Below are 16532 nucleotides of genomic sequence, written 5' to 3'. Positions count from 1 at the left end.
GCACAGCAACTGGTTTGCTATGTGCTCTAGTAAAGGGATGAACTACATTAGCTCATAAAACAACCAAAGCAGCCCCCCCACAAGTTCATCGACCACAACCTGCAAATGAGTGCTACTTATTTTGACTGTTTGATAAACTGATCAAGAATGATTGTGAATGGTGGTTCTCTATACATGCAGAGCCTGCATGGCACCTGTAAACATGAGTGTGTGTATTCCCGTTATCAGCAGCACAACATCCCAGTATTGGTTAAGCTACAGAATTACTGTCACGTGGCTGGTCCATGACTTAATGTAGTATCCAGATCTATACTTACATTATGCCGGCATTTACAGTGGATAAATCTGTTGCCTGTATTTGTTTTAACATCTGCACTGGGACACCTACTGGTATTTGGTGTGCACAACAGGTGTTTATCTTTCGCCACGCAGATTAAACATACCGCATACTGTGTTACAAATGGTAGATTATATGTAAATAACACAACTAAGAAACATTAGGGATGCACTGAAATGACAATTTGTCCCCAAAACTGAAACCGAAAAAAATTAAACACTTGGCCGAAAACGGCTGTTCAGTTTTTCATTTATTTTGCCTTTTTTTTTTTTTTTTTTTACTATTGCATAAATTAAACACATGCACCAGTCATGCTTTTCAAAGGTTAATTTATTTATTTATTTTTGACACTCTCTTCCTCAACCACTGAAAACAGCTGATCATCCAAAGCTATGAATTCCATGATTTTCTTTGTAATGCCATTAGCTTTGGCGCTGTCTTTGGTAAACTTTTTGTTCCTTTAAAATACCTCGGCCACGGAGGTAGCTGGAGTGAATGTGCTGGGACAAGGAGCTTTCCTTTTCGCTGCTGAAGCCGTCTCTCTCTCGAACTAAGCGTGTTGTTCGGGGTGTTTCGATTTTAAATGATGAATCAAGCCTGAAGTGCTGAAATTCTTAGTAGATGAACCCCTTCTAGATACTTGAGCAGAACACGCTTCACAAATGGCCTTTATTCTGTCATTCTCTGACACTCTGAAATACTGCCACACCGCCGACATCTTGATTGTTGTCACTGTCACTCACTGATTGCGTCATCAAAACACGCCGTTATTTTTGGCCTTGCTTTTCACTTGTTCCACCGAAAACTGAAAGTGTTTTTTATTTTATTTTTTGGCTATTTTCGGCCGAAATTTTTCAGTTACCGAAATTTCGGTGCATCCCTAAGAAACGTTTTTTTTTTTTTTTCAATTACCACTCCACCTGTTCTTTCTCCACTTGTCCATGCTGGTGTCAGAGTTGCATACATGAAAGCGAAAGCGAGGAGCGAGTGTGTCCAAGTTGATTTCTTGGGGGGCAGAGGACTGAACAAACTGTGGTGGAGGTAAGGGGGGCATTTGTTTTGTAAGGAGGGGAAGTGTTTTAAAGTAGGTCTGTTGCGATATGTGATAAGTCGGTTAATTGCACGGTAAATTTAAATGAAGTCGGTAACTTTTCTGACCACGATTAATTGCCACATTCATGAGTGTTTGTTTTCCTCGTCTCTCACTACCAAAGAGACCAGACGACAAGAGCGTTCACTGTGGTGCGTCATCTGTCACCAAGGTGAGTTGGTTCATTGGCGTAACGAATGGAGGGAACGCTCTTGTCGTCGAGTGTCTTTGTCTCTGTGAGGGGGCAGGGCTATGGGCTACACACACACAGTGCGCTCCTTGTGAGGTAGAGACGAGGCAGAGAAAAGAGCAAGAGAGCGACATAGAACTTCTTCCAAAACCAAACGCAGCAGCCCCCGTGTGGGAACGTTTTGGATTCAGAGCAGATGAGAGAGGGGAGCCCAGTCACCTGGACAAGCCACTGTGCCGCCTAACACCTAACGTACAACCACCCGAACAGTTTTCCCAGTCAAGAAAAACAAAAAAACAAAAAAAAAAAAAAAACAAGCCAAGACGCAAAGGGAAGTGTTGAAAGTGTTGGCTGTTCAGGAATGTTAGTCTCTATACCTCTCTGCTAATTAGGGCTGGGCAATATGGCCTCAAATCAATATCTCAATATATTTGAGCACCTCACCTCGATAAAGATAAGTGGCCGGGGGGATACCCCCCCTCCTATAATGGGAGTTGCTAGTTAGCTGGAAGACTAGGCCCTGACAAAGCAAGCATATGCTTAGAGCTAAATGGCTAACGTTAGTTAGCAAGACAAGCAGACCATGCTGGAATTAACATTAGAACTAGCTAACGTTAGCTGGCTAATTAGTTCGCTATCTTGCTAATGGAAATTCCAGCATCATATGGCCCGCTTGTCTTACTAACTAACGTTAGCCATTTTGCTCGAGGCATAACATTATGCAAGGTCTAATTTAATGTAAGGCGGTTCCTTCAAACTAAGGTTAAAACTTTCCATTGGACTCGGAAGCCAGGCGTCTCTTCCAAACTGCGCGATTCACGTCAATGACCTGATTGACCAAAACAAACAAACAAACAAACAAACAAAAAAAACAAAACAAAAAAAACGCAGATTGTAGCCAAAAGGTGACAAGTTTGCATGCCTGAGAAGTGCGATTCTAACTCTGTGCTGTCTGAGAATAACTCAAGAAAATACACATTAAATACTTTTAGATAAATTTATTGAAAAACTGACAATCAAACCAAGTTTAAAAGTATAAAATATGACAAGCAAGTCCTCCTCAACTGAATCTACTTTGACTACCTCAGCTGCAGCCGCAGCCGCAGCCGCTTCTACATTTGAACCGTCCTCCATCCTCATTGTCTCTTTCCCTTCTTGTTGCAGACTGGAGGGGGTGGAGTCACGTGACTACACACGCTGTACATGTAGTACAGCGTCTTAAAGGGACATGAACATGCCTACCTACACACAGCCAAAAAAAGACAAAAACAACTTTTATTTTGTTTTTTTAAAATACCGAATATACCGACATGAGCAAAGTGACGTCGGTTATCGTCATAAATTTGGGTATCAGTAAATTTTCGGTATATCGCCCAGCCCTACTGCTAATGTTTAATATTTATATAAGTATTGTTTACAAAGACTTGATCATCCATTTTATTCGTTGTTTTGATTGTGTGTAGTTTTTGAGTGTCTTTTTCTTAATAGAGAAAAGGTCTATTTTTATATTGTTTTTGGTTTTTATTCAAGTGCAGTTCATTTCAATGTTTTGGGATGTGTTTTTTTTTTTTTTTAATTACAGTGCACTATTGGTTATCAGGGACAGTTGGTCAATTTTTTTGTATTCATAAGGTCTTTATTTATTTTGGTATTTTTACATCTTATTTATTTTGGATATTTAAATTTTCTTGTTTACATTTTTAAATATTCTTCTTGAATAAATGTTTATTTCTCTTTAAAAGAATGTATTTGCATCATTATGCCTTTATTATCATAATTTAAGTTTTAAAAATGGCTGAAAATGTCAAAATTACAACAAATGGTCTTAAAAGCACAATATTATGCAATATTATCACTTATCGCAATAATTTCTGATGCAATTAATCACACAGCAAAATTTGTTATCGTGACAGGCCTATTTTAAAGTACCCAAATAATGAAAAATTATGATTGTTAATTACATATCCATACATTAACACTGCATGCTTGTGGTGAAAGTTCCTGTATATTTTAATAACACAATAAATATTACAGAGAAAAAAAATTTCAATGTCTGTTTTTTTTTTTTTTTTTTTTTTTTGTTTGTTTGTTTTTTTTTTTTTCCAATATTGTGCAGCCCTAAACAGTAGCAAGCAGATGTTGCCTTGAAATGATGTGGGAGATATTGTAATTATGGGTAAAAACAATAATAAAGTAGTAATAATAAAGTAAAATAGAGGCAAATATCCAGCAAAAAAGCTAGGCACTTGTGTTCCAGTGTCCATTTCATTATTTCTGAATAAAGGGAACTGAATACACGACAAGCTGTATTTACAACGATCAAAGTCACAAGTCTGAGCTTATAAGGAGCGCCTAAGGCCAGCAAGACTCTTCCACTATTATGCTGACAGCCAAAACGATGACAAGAAATCATTTCCTTTCTGCTGATTCAACTGTTAATAAAATGCAGTTTTGTTTATATTGTTTATTACTATTGCATTTAATTCTGGCCTTTTAAAATTGTATGTCGAGAAAAAGGTCTACATACGTGGAATCTTGAAATCTCACCAGCCATGTTGGCCAGCACTAAAAACATGTCTGAAGGAAACTCTGTATAGCAGTCATGTTTTAAAAAATAGAAATAAGCTGTTCCTTACCTATCCATTGCTTTTATCATGCAATTCAAAGGTTTTGTAAAGCATGTGTGTCACTCACAGCCTATAGCCTATTAGAGAAAAATACTAGGATAGTCAGGACTGTGCTTGCCAGACCCTATCCCTTGCAATTTTCAGTTGTCACCACAAGGACTCTCAACTATTTGACTAACAAAGCAATGTACAGTTATGTATTATAATGTTAACTTTAGGTTATGTGTCTACTTTACTTCCTCTGTCTTCCTCTGTTGACACTTTCTACTATTTCTTTGCCCACAATGTAATTGTTCTTTTTTTGTGTGTTTTCAAAATGGATTGTGTATCTCAGTCCAACCATATTTATTACTATTATCAATATTATTAAGATAACAACAACAACAATATTAACAATAATATATTAACAAGATATTAACAATAATTGTAATACTAGGCCTTCACATCTATCAAATAAACAACTGTTAGGATACATCTGACCACTGCGCCATCTGTTGTCTTGAAATATATGTGCTCATTTGGCTGGGCGATCAGCCAGGCAGAATAATAGGAATAATAGGAACAAAGGGTGTTTTCAAGTTCCTCCAAATATATTTTCTCAAGTCTTACAACACTAATGGATAAAGAAAAATCAAGGAAGGTAGATGTAGTATGTTTTTGGTAACTTTTTTGGTAAATATTTTCTAAATGTTACTATAGGTTAGAGGACTGGTCAAAAATGATTGTTGGTGGCACTTCAAGTGCTAAACCACTGAGTGATAGGACTGTAAGGGGAAAAGCAGCCATAAAACAAACATCTTGGCTCTTTTTTTTCATTTTTCTTTGCTCTTTTTACATAATTTCAAGAGTGCAGAAAAAAATAAAAACAACTTGCAATTCTGCAGGAAAAATCCAGATATTTTTGTCCTTTTCCAGCCAATCTGGCTTGTAATAGGTCCAATAAAGAATAAAGGTGGTTATAAACATTTTTCAGTGTGATTTCTCTTTAATAAAATCTGCAATTACTAGTAAAATATTTGGTGCAAAGACGCAGGTAGCGCTCTGTTCACTTCCGTGTTGTAAAACTCCTTGGGAATGAGCAGCTCTCCTTCCCAGTATGCTGATGAGGCATGTGACAATTGCATAGTCAGTACACCAAATACGGAAGAAGCAGTCAAACTCAACATAAATGCATTGAAGTCAGCTAACATCGGAGCCCTTCGGAAACTCGTGGCAAGGAAAAAAGTCCAGAATTTCCAGGAGCCACGGCCACTGTATCGTTGCCGCACGTTTCCACTGAGGACAAGTCCGAAGGTTCTGGCGTGGTTCCTTAGGAAAAGGACTCAGCGGCAACGGGTGCTTCGTCGCAAGAGCCACAAGTGGGGCCATCCCGGGCCCAAGGAACCACGCCAGAACCACCCGACTCATCTTCAGTGGATACATGACATGTAGAAGAAAATGCAACTCTCAAATCTTTGTTTCAAAGGCTGAGCAATAAAGCCCTGTGCATACAGACTAATTCTGTTTTTGTTTTAGTTAACATATCATGTTGATTCAGTCAGTAGCAGACCAATATTGTTTTCAGAGCATCAGAGTGTTTATTTAGAACAGGGAATGATCAGAATATGCTTTGAGATTTGAAATAATCAGTCTTTAATTCACACAATGTAAACTAGTTTCTTAAGATGTACAAAGCCATGTATGATACTGTTGTTAGCTTTGCCAGGCTAGGTAGGTTATAGTAGGGCAGGAATACTAGCTTGGGTATTTGCAGAAAGTTTTTCCAGATTGCAAAAAAAAAATTGTGACAACTTGCAATTTTGCAGAAAACAGAAAAAAGTATTTCATTTAAATTAGACCAATTGGTTGACTTAGTCAACTGGACAGCCCACAAATTACTCAACCTCAACTTAACTCACTTTTACACATCCTTACTAAGCAGCTGACACATTAAAGCAGTGGGTTAGTATTCCACATAAAACATCAATATATGACCAATAATGGTAATATTATAAAATGCCAAAAACACTGGAAAGAATAGTTTGAACAACCAAAAAAATGTTACACCGATGGCCTGCAACAACAATCTTGGCCCAATCCCAGGATAAAAATGGCACAGGTCCTTATTTAACTAGGAAAATATGTGCACAATTTGATTCTAAGCAATACAGGCAGACAGACAGACAGCCAGGGATGAGCACAGAACTACTGTGTAACTACTCTCTCAGCACTCTCTCAGCTAGATTAAGACAAGAGTTCAGTCAGTACAAAATGCTCAATAAAGAGAAGAGGTGCCATCCATTAAAATAAATAAAAATAATAGAGATAAATCAAGGATAAGTTTGGGACACCCGTTCCCGCTCCCGTACTTGCACACAGCTAAAGAAGGGCAATCAAATATTAGTGATCAATGAAAAAAGGCATTCTTGCAGACAATGCAAGGACTTAAAATCTTGCTTAAACTACATGCAAGATAGTACTAATAAAAATGTGGTCCATAACCACATAGTTCTACTTTAAACGGCTGCTGATTTTACTGCAAATAAAGTGCAACTTCATACTAGCCCTAACCCTCAAAAAAGGATCGAAATTGACAAATTGATTTTTTTTTTAACAATACCCTAAGTTTCCCCAAATACACTGTATTTATAACACATTTGTTTCACAGTTGTATTACAAATACATTAATCAAACAGACAGAAATTTCACTCCAGTATAACTCTGGTCCAGACTTGTCCACACCAGAATTAACCTACAAACCTGTGGGAAACACTGTTTTCATTCAACAGCAACACCCCTGTGCACAAAGACAGAGAAATTATCTTCATCTATTATTACGATAGAATAACAATATAGTTCTGCAGCTAATGCCAAATAAACGACACTGCAAATCTTCTGTAAATGTACAGACATTTTGAGGTAGTGGTAGTATTAGATGGATGAGAGGATGAAGGGTGTGAGGGTGTGTGTGAGTGAATGTCAATATTGGTGTGTCTTCTCTTTTTCTACCTCACAATATCTTTAAGTGTTGCATTATATATTACAACACCTACAGTATTTGAAGGTTTAGACATTGCTGCAGAGCTCAATAGGCTGCAGTGGTGTTGATGATGAACCACCTCTATGCTAATTCAGAGCAGTGGACCAAATAAATAACAGAAAGCAGCAGCGACTCAACATGACAGCCTGTGTCCAGCCTGCTGTATGTCAAAGCATCAGGTATCAGAGCTTATTGTAATATTTCACTAATTAAATTCAGTCATCCAATCTTGTATGCCGAAACACTGGAGGGACAACCTGACACTGAGGGGGTGGGGGGAGATAGAAGTGGAAAGAGAGATGAAATGGGGGGGAGGAGAGAAAGACAGAGAAAAAAAGATGCACACCACACCTCTCCTCTTCAAAAACATCTACATTATTGATAAGGCTGCCTGGCTTCTGCAGGGAGGGACCACAGCACATTGATGCTCCTTATCTCCAACATACTGTACGTTCCAATGCAGACACAGCACATTCCCAGCTCTATCAGTCTGGTTGCCAAAAAACACGAAACACATTGGTACTGAGTAAAGCATCAAGCTAGAGGATGGGAATGAGAGGCAATAATAAAGCATGGAAGGCAAAGGGGTGAGGAGACAAGCAACTGTATAGATAAGGAAGAATGTGATGCTGTCAGAAGGCTGCAATGGATGGATACTAGTTCAACAAAAAAAAAACCTGTGAAATAAAAGGCTGATATTAAATTAATGTGGAGAATTGAAGGGAGAGGACAAAGTGAGGGAGATGAGGGCTGAACTGAGAAGGCAGCAGCAGCAGCAGCAGCACTCGTGACACAGTTAGCGACAGCGCTTGTTTGTTCAGCACAGCCATGCCGCGTCAAGCTCAGCTCACACGCTTGCTCGCTCACTCACTCCCCCTCACTCCCAATCTTCTGCTGTTGTCAAGGTAACCAGCTCTTTGGACTGAAAAAAAAAAATCCTCACATTCAAAAGATGTGCCTTTTCAAACACTGGCCACAACCTGAAACCTACCTGTGTTCTGACTGTAGAGTATGTGCATTGGGAATTATCTGCAGCTTGGCTCTGCATGAAAAATACACTTTACTCTGGAATTTCAATGTCTATAGCAAAGAATATCATGGGAAGTGTGCAGTGGAGTACACTGTGTTGTCTCTGATGTTGCTGGATAGGAAGTGGAGAAAAGACAGGATGACAAACTAGTTGGATCATTTGTAATGAAGCGGTTTTGTGCTACTCTTTGAGAGTAACATTGACAATGACATATGCTGAATGTTTGTCTTAACAGCTAAAAGGTAGTAGAGATGCACCAATCTTGATTTCAGGACTGATAATTGCAACCAATAAGCATTTGTTTGTTGTGGCTGACACCGCTACAATAATCAATATCATTACTTTTGCATTTGCAAAAATGTGCAGAGGACAAACCGCCAATGTAGACTGACCAGCTAATTTTCCCACTGTCAGTACAACTTTAGTAAACAAACTGTACTGAACACAAGACATTCTGACATTCCTGACATTCTTCACCAAATTTCTCTTCTTCTCAGACCTCTAACAGGCAGCGATGTAATTCATATCAGTTCAAGAGAGAATCCTGTCTGGCTATAGAGCCAGACCCCTGCATTAAACATGTAGTGCTTGTTTAAAACAACAATGTCTAACAAAAGCCAGTCAAAAAAGCATTAATGAATCAAAAGAAAAAATACTTCTGCCTTCCATGTTTTCTATCCCCATAAATTAATAAAATGTAATGTCAAAGAACCACAGGCAACCAACAGCTACTGCAAGAAAATGGTCCACATTATCAGATGTATCAGCTGATATCAGCCTGTAATATATTGTGCACCGCTAAAAGGTAGACTGAATGTCCCACAGGACACGCATGGTCACTGACATGCATCCCTTTGTTAAAGGATTGAGCTTGTCTATTACTGACTGGCAAATGCATACACAGTAGCTGAATGCATGCCACAGGTGTCTATCAGTTCTCATCAGACTGCTGTTGGTCATTTGTAGCCAGCAACTGCCTATCATTTGTGCAGTGTGTTCCATACCATCAGGCCTCAGTGGCTAGTCAGCAGCCAACCAGACAATTCAGCATGTTAAATTGGCAGTGGAGGATGTCGGTGAGTGTGAGATTTTGGAGTGGCTGTTCAGTGAATTGGGGCTTGTAAATTGGAGTGGGTAGCAAGCTAGCTAAGTGAAGAAAGCTTGATGTTGCATACAAACCTTCTTACACAAGCCTAAAAATGACAGGAGGGCTGACAATGTAACTGCAAAAAAAATAAGTGGCTGACGCTATTTTGTTTTCCTTATCGTTTCATGATCCAAAAGCTTGCCCTGTGCTTTTCTAAAAGACTTGTACCCCTTGTTGGCATGGACAGTTATTTCCTCTTTAGCAGGCACAACAGCATGCAGGCACATCGGCCATCAGATAGTCTTCCTCTGTTGACACTACTTGTGAGATGTTGGCTTGGTATGTCCCAACTTTAACGTTCACTAAATCGATTTAATGGAAATAGGCTCAGCTAATGGACAATCAGTTAGTGTGTGTACACATATACATACTAGGGTTGTACAGTATGAAAAGATACATCATGTCTTGAGAGAAAAATATTTATTGGTAGAGATTTTTCCCTGTCGCTTCTAGCACTGTTGTCACAAAAGCAGATTTATGGCAGTACTTAACCATTGAGTTGGGGCTCCTCATTGCTTTGAATGCAACATCACTGCATTTGGACTCAAATAACAAACAAAAATGGAGGAGAGTGACACAGAACGAAACTCCCTGCAAAACTCCAATGCAGAAGAGAATTCAGCCCAACCAAGACAAGATGGAGAAAATGTACCTTAATGTACCGTATATATATATATATATATATATATATATATATATATATATATATATATATATATTAGGGCTGGGCGATATACCGAAAATTTACCGATACCGAAATTTATGACGTTAACCGACATCACTTTGCTCATGTCGGTATGTTCGGTATTTATAAAAAAATAAATAAATAAAAGTCGTATTTGTCTTTTTTGGCTGTGTAGGTAGGCCTGTTCATGTCCCTTTAAGACACTGTACTACGTGTACAGCGTGTGTAGTCACGTGACTCCACCCCCTCCAGTCTGCAACAAGAAGGGAAAGAGACATTGAGGAAACGGAGGAAGGTTCAAATGTAGAAGCGGCTGCGGCTGCAGCTGAGGTAGCTGAAATAGATTCAGTCGAGCAGGACTTGCTTGTCATATTTTATACTTTTAAACTTGGTTTGATTGTCAGTTGTTCAATAAATTTAACTAAAAGTATTTAATATGTATTTTCTTGAGTTATTCTCAGACAGCACTGAGTTAGAGTCGCACTTCTCAGGCATGCAAACTTGTCGCCTTTCGGCTACAATCGACGTATTTTTTTTTTTTTTTTTGGTCAATCGGGTCATTCATGTGAATCGCGTAGTTTGGAAGAGACGCCCGGCTTCCAAGTCCGATGGAAAGTTTTAACGTTAGTTTGAAGGAACCGCCTTACGTTAAATTAGACCTTGCATAACGTTATGCTTCGAGCAAAATGGCTAACGTTAGTTAGCAAGACAAGCGGGCCATATGATGCTGGAATTTCCATTAGCAAGATAGCGAACTAATTAACCAGCTAACGTTAGCTAGTTCTAATGTTAATTCCAGCATGGTCTGCTTGTCTTGCTAACTAACGTTAGCCATTTAGCTCTAAGAATATGCTTACTATGTAAGGGCCTAGTGTTCCAGCTAACTAGCAGCTCCCGTTATAGGAGGGGGTGGGGGTGGGGGATCCCCCCCCCCATACTGTATGTATGTATATATATATATATATATATATATATACACACAATACAGGCCAAAAGTTTGGACACACCTTCTCATTCAATGCGTTTTCTTTATTTTCATGACTATTTACATTGTAGATTCTCACTGAAGGCATCAAAACTATGAATGAACACATGTGGAGTTATGTACTTAGCAAAAAAAGGTGAAATAACTGAAAACATGTTTTATATTCTAGTTTCTTCAAAATAGACACCCTTTGCTCTGATTACTGCTTTGCACACTCTTGGCATTCTCTCGATGAGCTTCAAGAGGTTGTCACCTGAAATGGCTTTCACTTCACAGGTGTGCCTTATCAGGGTTAATTAGTGGAATTTCTTGCTTTATCAATGGGGTTGGGGCCATCAGTTGTGTTATGCAGAAGTCAGGTTACTACACAGCCGACAGCCCTATTGGACAACTGTTAAAATTCATATTATGGCAAGAACCAATCAGCTAACTAAAGAAAAACGAGTGGCCATCATTACTTTAAGAAATGAAGGTCAGTCAGTCCGGAAAATTGCAAAAACTTTAAATGTGTCCCCAAGTGGAGTCGCAAAAACCATCAAGCGCTACAACGAAACTGGCACACATGAGGACCGACCCAGGAAAGGAAGACCAAGAGTCACCTCTGCTTCTGAGGACAAGTTCATCCGAGTCACCAGCCTCAGAAATCGCAAGTTAACAGCAGCTCAGATCAGAGACCAGATAAAAGCCACACAGAGTTCTAGCAGCAGACCCATCTCTAGAACAACTGTTAAGAGGAGACTGCGCCAATCAGGCCTTCATGGTCAAATAGCTGCTAGGAAACCACTGCTAAGGAGAAGCAACAAGCAGAAGAGATTTGTTTGGGCCAAGAAACACAAGGAATGGACATTAGACCAGTGGAAATCTGTGCTTTGGTCTGATGAGTCCAAATCTGAGATCTTTGGTTCCAACCGCCGTGTCTTTGTGAGACGCAGAAAAGGTGAACGGATGGATTCCCCATGCCTGGTTCCCACTGTGAAGCATGGAGGAGGAGGTGTGATGGTGTGGGGGTGTTTTGCTGGTGACACTGTCAAAATTGAAGGCACACTGAACCAGCATGGCTACCACAGCATCCTGCAGCGACATGCCATCCCATCCGGTTTGCATTTAGTTGGACGATCATTTATTTTTCAACAGGACAATGACCCCAAACACACCTCCAGGCTGTGTAAGGGCTATTTCACCAAGAAGGAGAGTGATGGAGTGCTGTGGCAGATGACCTGGCCTCCACAGTCACTGGACCTGAACCCAATCCAGATGGTTTGGGGTGAGCTGGGCCGCAGAGTGAAGGCAAAGGGGCCAACAAGTGCTAAACACCTCTGGGAACTCCTTCAAGACTGTTGGAAAACCATTTCAGGTGACTACCTCTTGAAGCTCATGGAGAGAATGCCAAGAGTGTGCAAAGCAGTAATCAGAGCAAAGGGTGGCTATTTTGAAGAAACTAGAATATAAAACATGTTTTCAGTTATTTCACCTTTTTTTGTTAAGTACATAACTCCACATGTGTTCATTCATAGTTCTGATGCCTTCAGTGAGAATCTACAATGTAAATAGTCATGAAAATAAAGAAAATGCATTGTATGAGAAGGTGTGTCCAAACGTGTGGCCTGTACTGTATATGAACAATATGGAGGTGCATAGCTGAACACACAACATGGATGCACTTCAGGAGACTGCAGAATCATTTTTGCTCCCATGCTTTCACCCCCCTCACCACAAATCAGCAACCATCACCATTATTACCCTAGCCAAACAAACCCCATCATCTCTCTTCTTTGCTCTAGCCTAGCAGCCTGACTGGCACCATGGTAAGCTGTGCAGTCATTTTACACATCTCCTTTGCAGGGCGACCAAAGCCGAAATATCTGAAGTCTAAAAATCACTGTCTTGTTTTGTTGGGGTGTGTCTTTGTTAGCTGTCATCAATGCCTTGGTCACAGTTGACTTTTCATTATGCTTTATTACCTCTCTTAATAACAACAATCTGTTATCATAACCCTGTATTGTTGTGCATTAACAATATTCCTCACAATGTCACAATGATAATTTTATCTTTTTAAATCTATGCCTGCACTACTTCTTTAGTGTGCTTCCTCCCTGACTCGTGCTCATAAACATTCCGTACATATGCAAGCAATGGAAGCAATAGCAGTGGAAGCTGGAAATGACATAGAGAAGGAGTGCAGAGGGGACCAAGCAGAGTGGGCCTTGGATATAATTGAGTAGTGATGTAGGCAGGGTTGGACAGAGTTCCAGAAGTAAAAATCTCATTCATTTTTCCCAAATGCAGTGTTAGGTGACAGCCTGTCAAACCATCTCTGACAGTTTGAGGGGCATGAAACTCTCCAAGATGAATCAAATTGTATTTAAATCATTTGTTAAACATAAAATTCCAAATGCCGAAAAGCAATCGGGAAAATACTTCCAGAATCTACAGCTTCTTCTTTCTGACTCGATAGCTAATGTGTATTGTGAGAAGTTGGTGAGCGAAAATGAACGATAGAGACGAAGAAGTTTTGTTTGAGAAAAAGGGAAATTTCAGAACAATAATATATGGGTGACTAATCTTCCATGTTTGCACACTGATGTTGAGATAGGTCAGCTAAGTGTTTACCATGCCACATTATTGACCCATCCAGAGGCAAACACCACCACAAGACACAGCTCCATATAATGCAGCTCAGGTTTGCCAAGTAATGTATTAAAATGGGGCGGCCTACCCATATGCTGATGCTGATATGCATCCACATTTGGTGCGTGAAGGGTGCTAATTTTCCACCATGATTTGCCATAAGTAAGCTTTCTGTAGTCTCTACTCAAAACAGTCTCACACATCAGATTAGACTACATTCCTACAATTGTCTTGCACTTGAATTTGCAGTGGTTTCAACAATGGCATTGTAAGTGAAGGCCAGCAAGCCTATTCACTGAGGCTGTTATTTTATTTTCTATTAAGGCAGCTTGCTCTGCCATTCAGCCTGACACACTGGCGTTTCTACAGATCTGCTGTTTGTCACTTTCTGTTGCCATGGTAGCAAAGGAAGACAGAGCTCCATGAATATTGGAAATGGAGGAGCACCAGCACATGGTGCATTATCGACATAAACAGCCAAACATGCTCTCACACCACAGAGCCAGTCAACTGTGTTGCTCTGAATGCCTGTGGCCTTCCGCTCACCCACACAATTCTCTTGCCAGTTAAAAGACAGGCATTTAATGAAACTCTGCAGCTGAAATACACCGTTTCTACACATATACACTTAATCCATGTACACAATCGCAATGCCTGATTTTAAATCTCTCACAGATTTCCATCACTGCAACTTCACACTGTTTTTCAAAGTGAGAGCATGCCTCCTTACAACATGGAGCTAACATGTTCAGCAAGGTGAAAAGATAACACTGGGTGTGATAGTGGATGATGTTGATAGTACTGTAAAGTGGTTTTTCTTTTCCTGTTTGTTTGACAGGCAGGAGGGCAAGCTAGCCAATATCTCATTACCAACTGATCGGCACAGCTAACTCTGCTTGGTGTGTATGTTGCATGTGTGCGTGTGTGGCCACTGTCACCTTGCCAAGGAGCCATTTCAGACCCTACTTCTATTGTGCTGGGCTTGTTTGTCACTGCCTATCTTCCATCTCCCAACAGGCCAGAGCCACACACACCTGCTGAGTTCTTCTCTGTGATTTCTCACTGTGTCCTCATCGGAGAGCTGGCTGCCCAGCTGAGCGAGGTATGCATGAATTAAACTGGGGTGAATCTACCACAGAGCAAACAACGGAGAGGGGATATCACTACAGTAGTCTGTGCCCGTGTGTGTGTGCGCAAAGAGACAGTGATACACTCCAAAGAACTGTCGTCGTAAAAAGGGCCTGTTATGAAACAACACTCTGACAACGGCTGCAAGAACATACTTTCAATACTCATTGCCTGTGAAGAGTTAATGAGATATGATGTATCATGTATCATCATATAGGTGCACTTTATATACCATAAAGTACACCTATAACATACAGGCCTACCATTTGGTAGTTTTAGGACTGGGAGCACTTCTCAATTATTATCAATAAATCAATAAGAGGTGGATTATCAATACGACATATTGTTTTATTATTATTATTATTACTATTTTGTTTGGATAAATAACTCTGAACTCTGATTGGTTTTTAAAACAATCCTGCCCTTGTTTTAACTGTTGATGTACTTTGCTGTGATTGGCTGCTGAGTGAGCCTGAGCATCAAGCAGCCAGTTCAAAAATAAAAATTCTAAAATTTGTGGCTACTTTGTGAAAAGCAGCACAATGCAAAAAACATCATTTGGGACACTAATGTAAAATGATGCTACCACCTTCAGAGGAAAATCAGCTTTCTCTAGGCAGCAGCTCCAGGTTTTCCCCATCACATCCTGCTCACTTCCTTGTGACACAGTGAGCTAAGGTTTACAATTCTACAGATTATGTAATTATTCCAATTGGTTTGATGGGGTCAGGTTCTGTGATGCAATAGACAGCAGGTAGGTGGGGTCACACTTCCACTGTATCGGATGAGAAGAGAGAAGGATACATACAGGGACAAGAAAAACTAGGGATGCATGATATCGGATATTTTGCCGATATCCGATTTGCTGATATTTTCCAGCTCTTTTGACCGATGCTGATACAGATACCGATATATGCACATATTTTTACACCTAAGTGCTGTGGTGGATTTTATTATTTTATTATGTCTACTCCTGTGAAGGCTCACTGACAGATGCACAATGGTTTTCAAAATGTACACATTCACTGGGCAAAATAAGAAAAGTATTTCACCTTAAGTGATGAGAACATGTCATATTTATTTATAATATTGGCAAAAATTTTCATTTAGGGCCAATATTGATATTTCATTTTAAAACCAATAACATCAACATCAATGAGGTGTTGATATTATCATGCATCCCCAAGAAAACGTTAAGACTAACGAGGCTTTGGAAGATATTTCTTGTCCATCTCTCACACCAAAAATATGATTTGTGATTTGAAATCAATTTCTTTGTTGAGAAAAGGAATTAACCGGAAATAGAGGCAGGTCCCAAACACAGGCCTGCTGCTTTTGATAACTAAGGCCAATAAATGCTGGTATTTGAAGTGTTATGATGTTTCAGAACGAAACCAGGCATGTTGTATAGATAAACATACTGTAATATATTCACTGTTAGAGGAGTTTCTATGATGTTACCAAGTGTAACATGATGACTTCTTGTTTCTTAATGAACACTGTAAATCATGCTTTATCTGACTAAAAAATCATTGTTATGCTATTTCAGAGACTATTAATGAATATCATGGTATATTTTGTATATCGTCAAATGTTTGAAAAATATAGAGGCATTATTTTTTGCTATTATCACTCAGCCCATTTGCTGGGCTTTTGTATCACTTAT

General features: G+C 39.5%; 1 protein-coding gene across 3 annotated transcripts in view; it reads right to left on the bottom strand.

The window, feature by feature from the left end:
- Positions 1-16532, bottom strand: part of ankrd11 (ankyrin repeat domain 11) — a 137014-nt gene that overhangs the window by 104744 nt on the left and 15738 nt on the right. The window lies entirely within an intron of this gene.

Source organism: Myripristis murdjan, chromosome 3, assembly GCF_902150065.1.
Source record: "Myripristis murdjan chromosome 3, fMyrMur1.1, whole genome shotgun sequence".
NCBI lineage: Eukaryota > Metazoa > Chordata > Actinopteri > Holocentriformes > Holocentridae > Myripristis > Myripristis murdjan.
The sequence above is the reverse complement of the archived record's forward strand: the minus strand, read 5'-3'. Positions and strand labels throughout refer to the sequence as shown.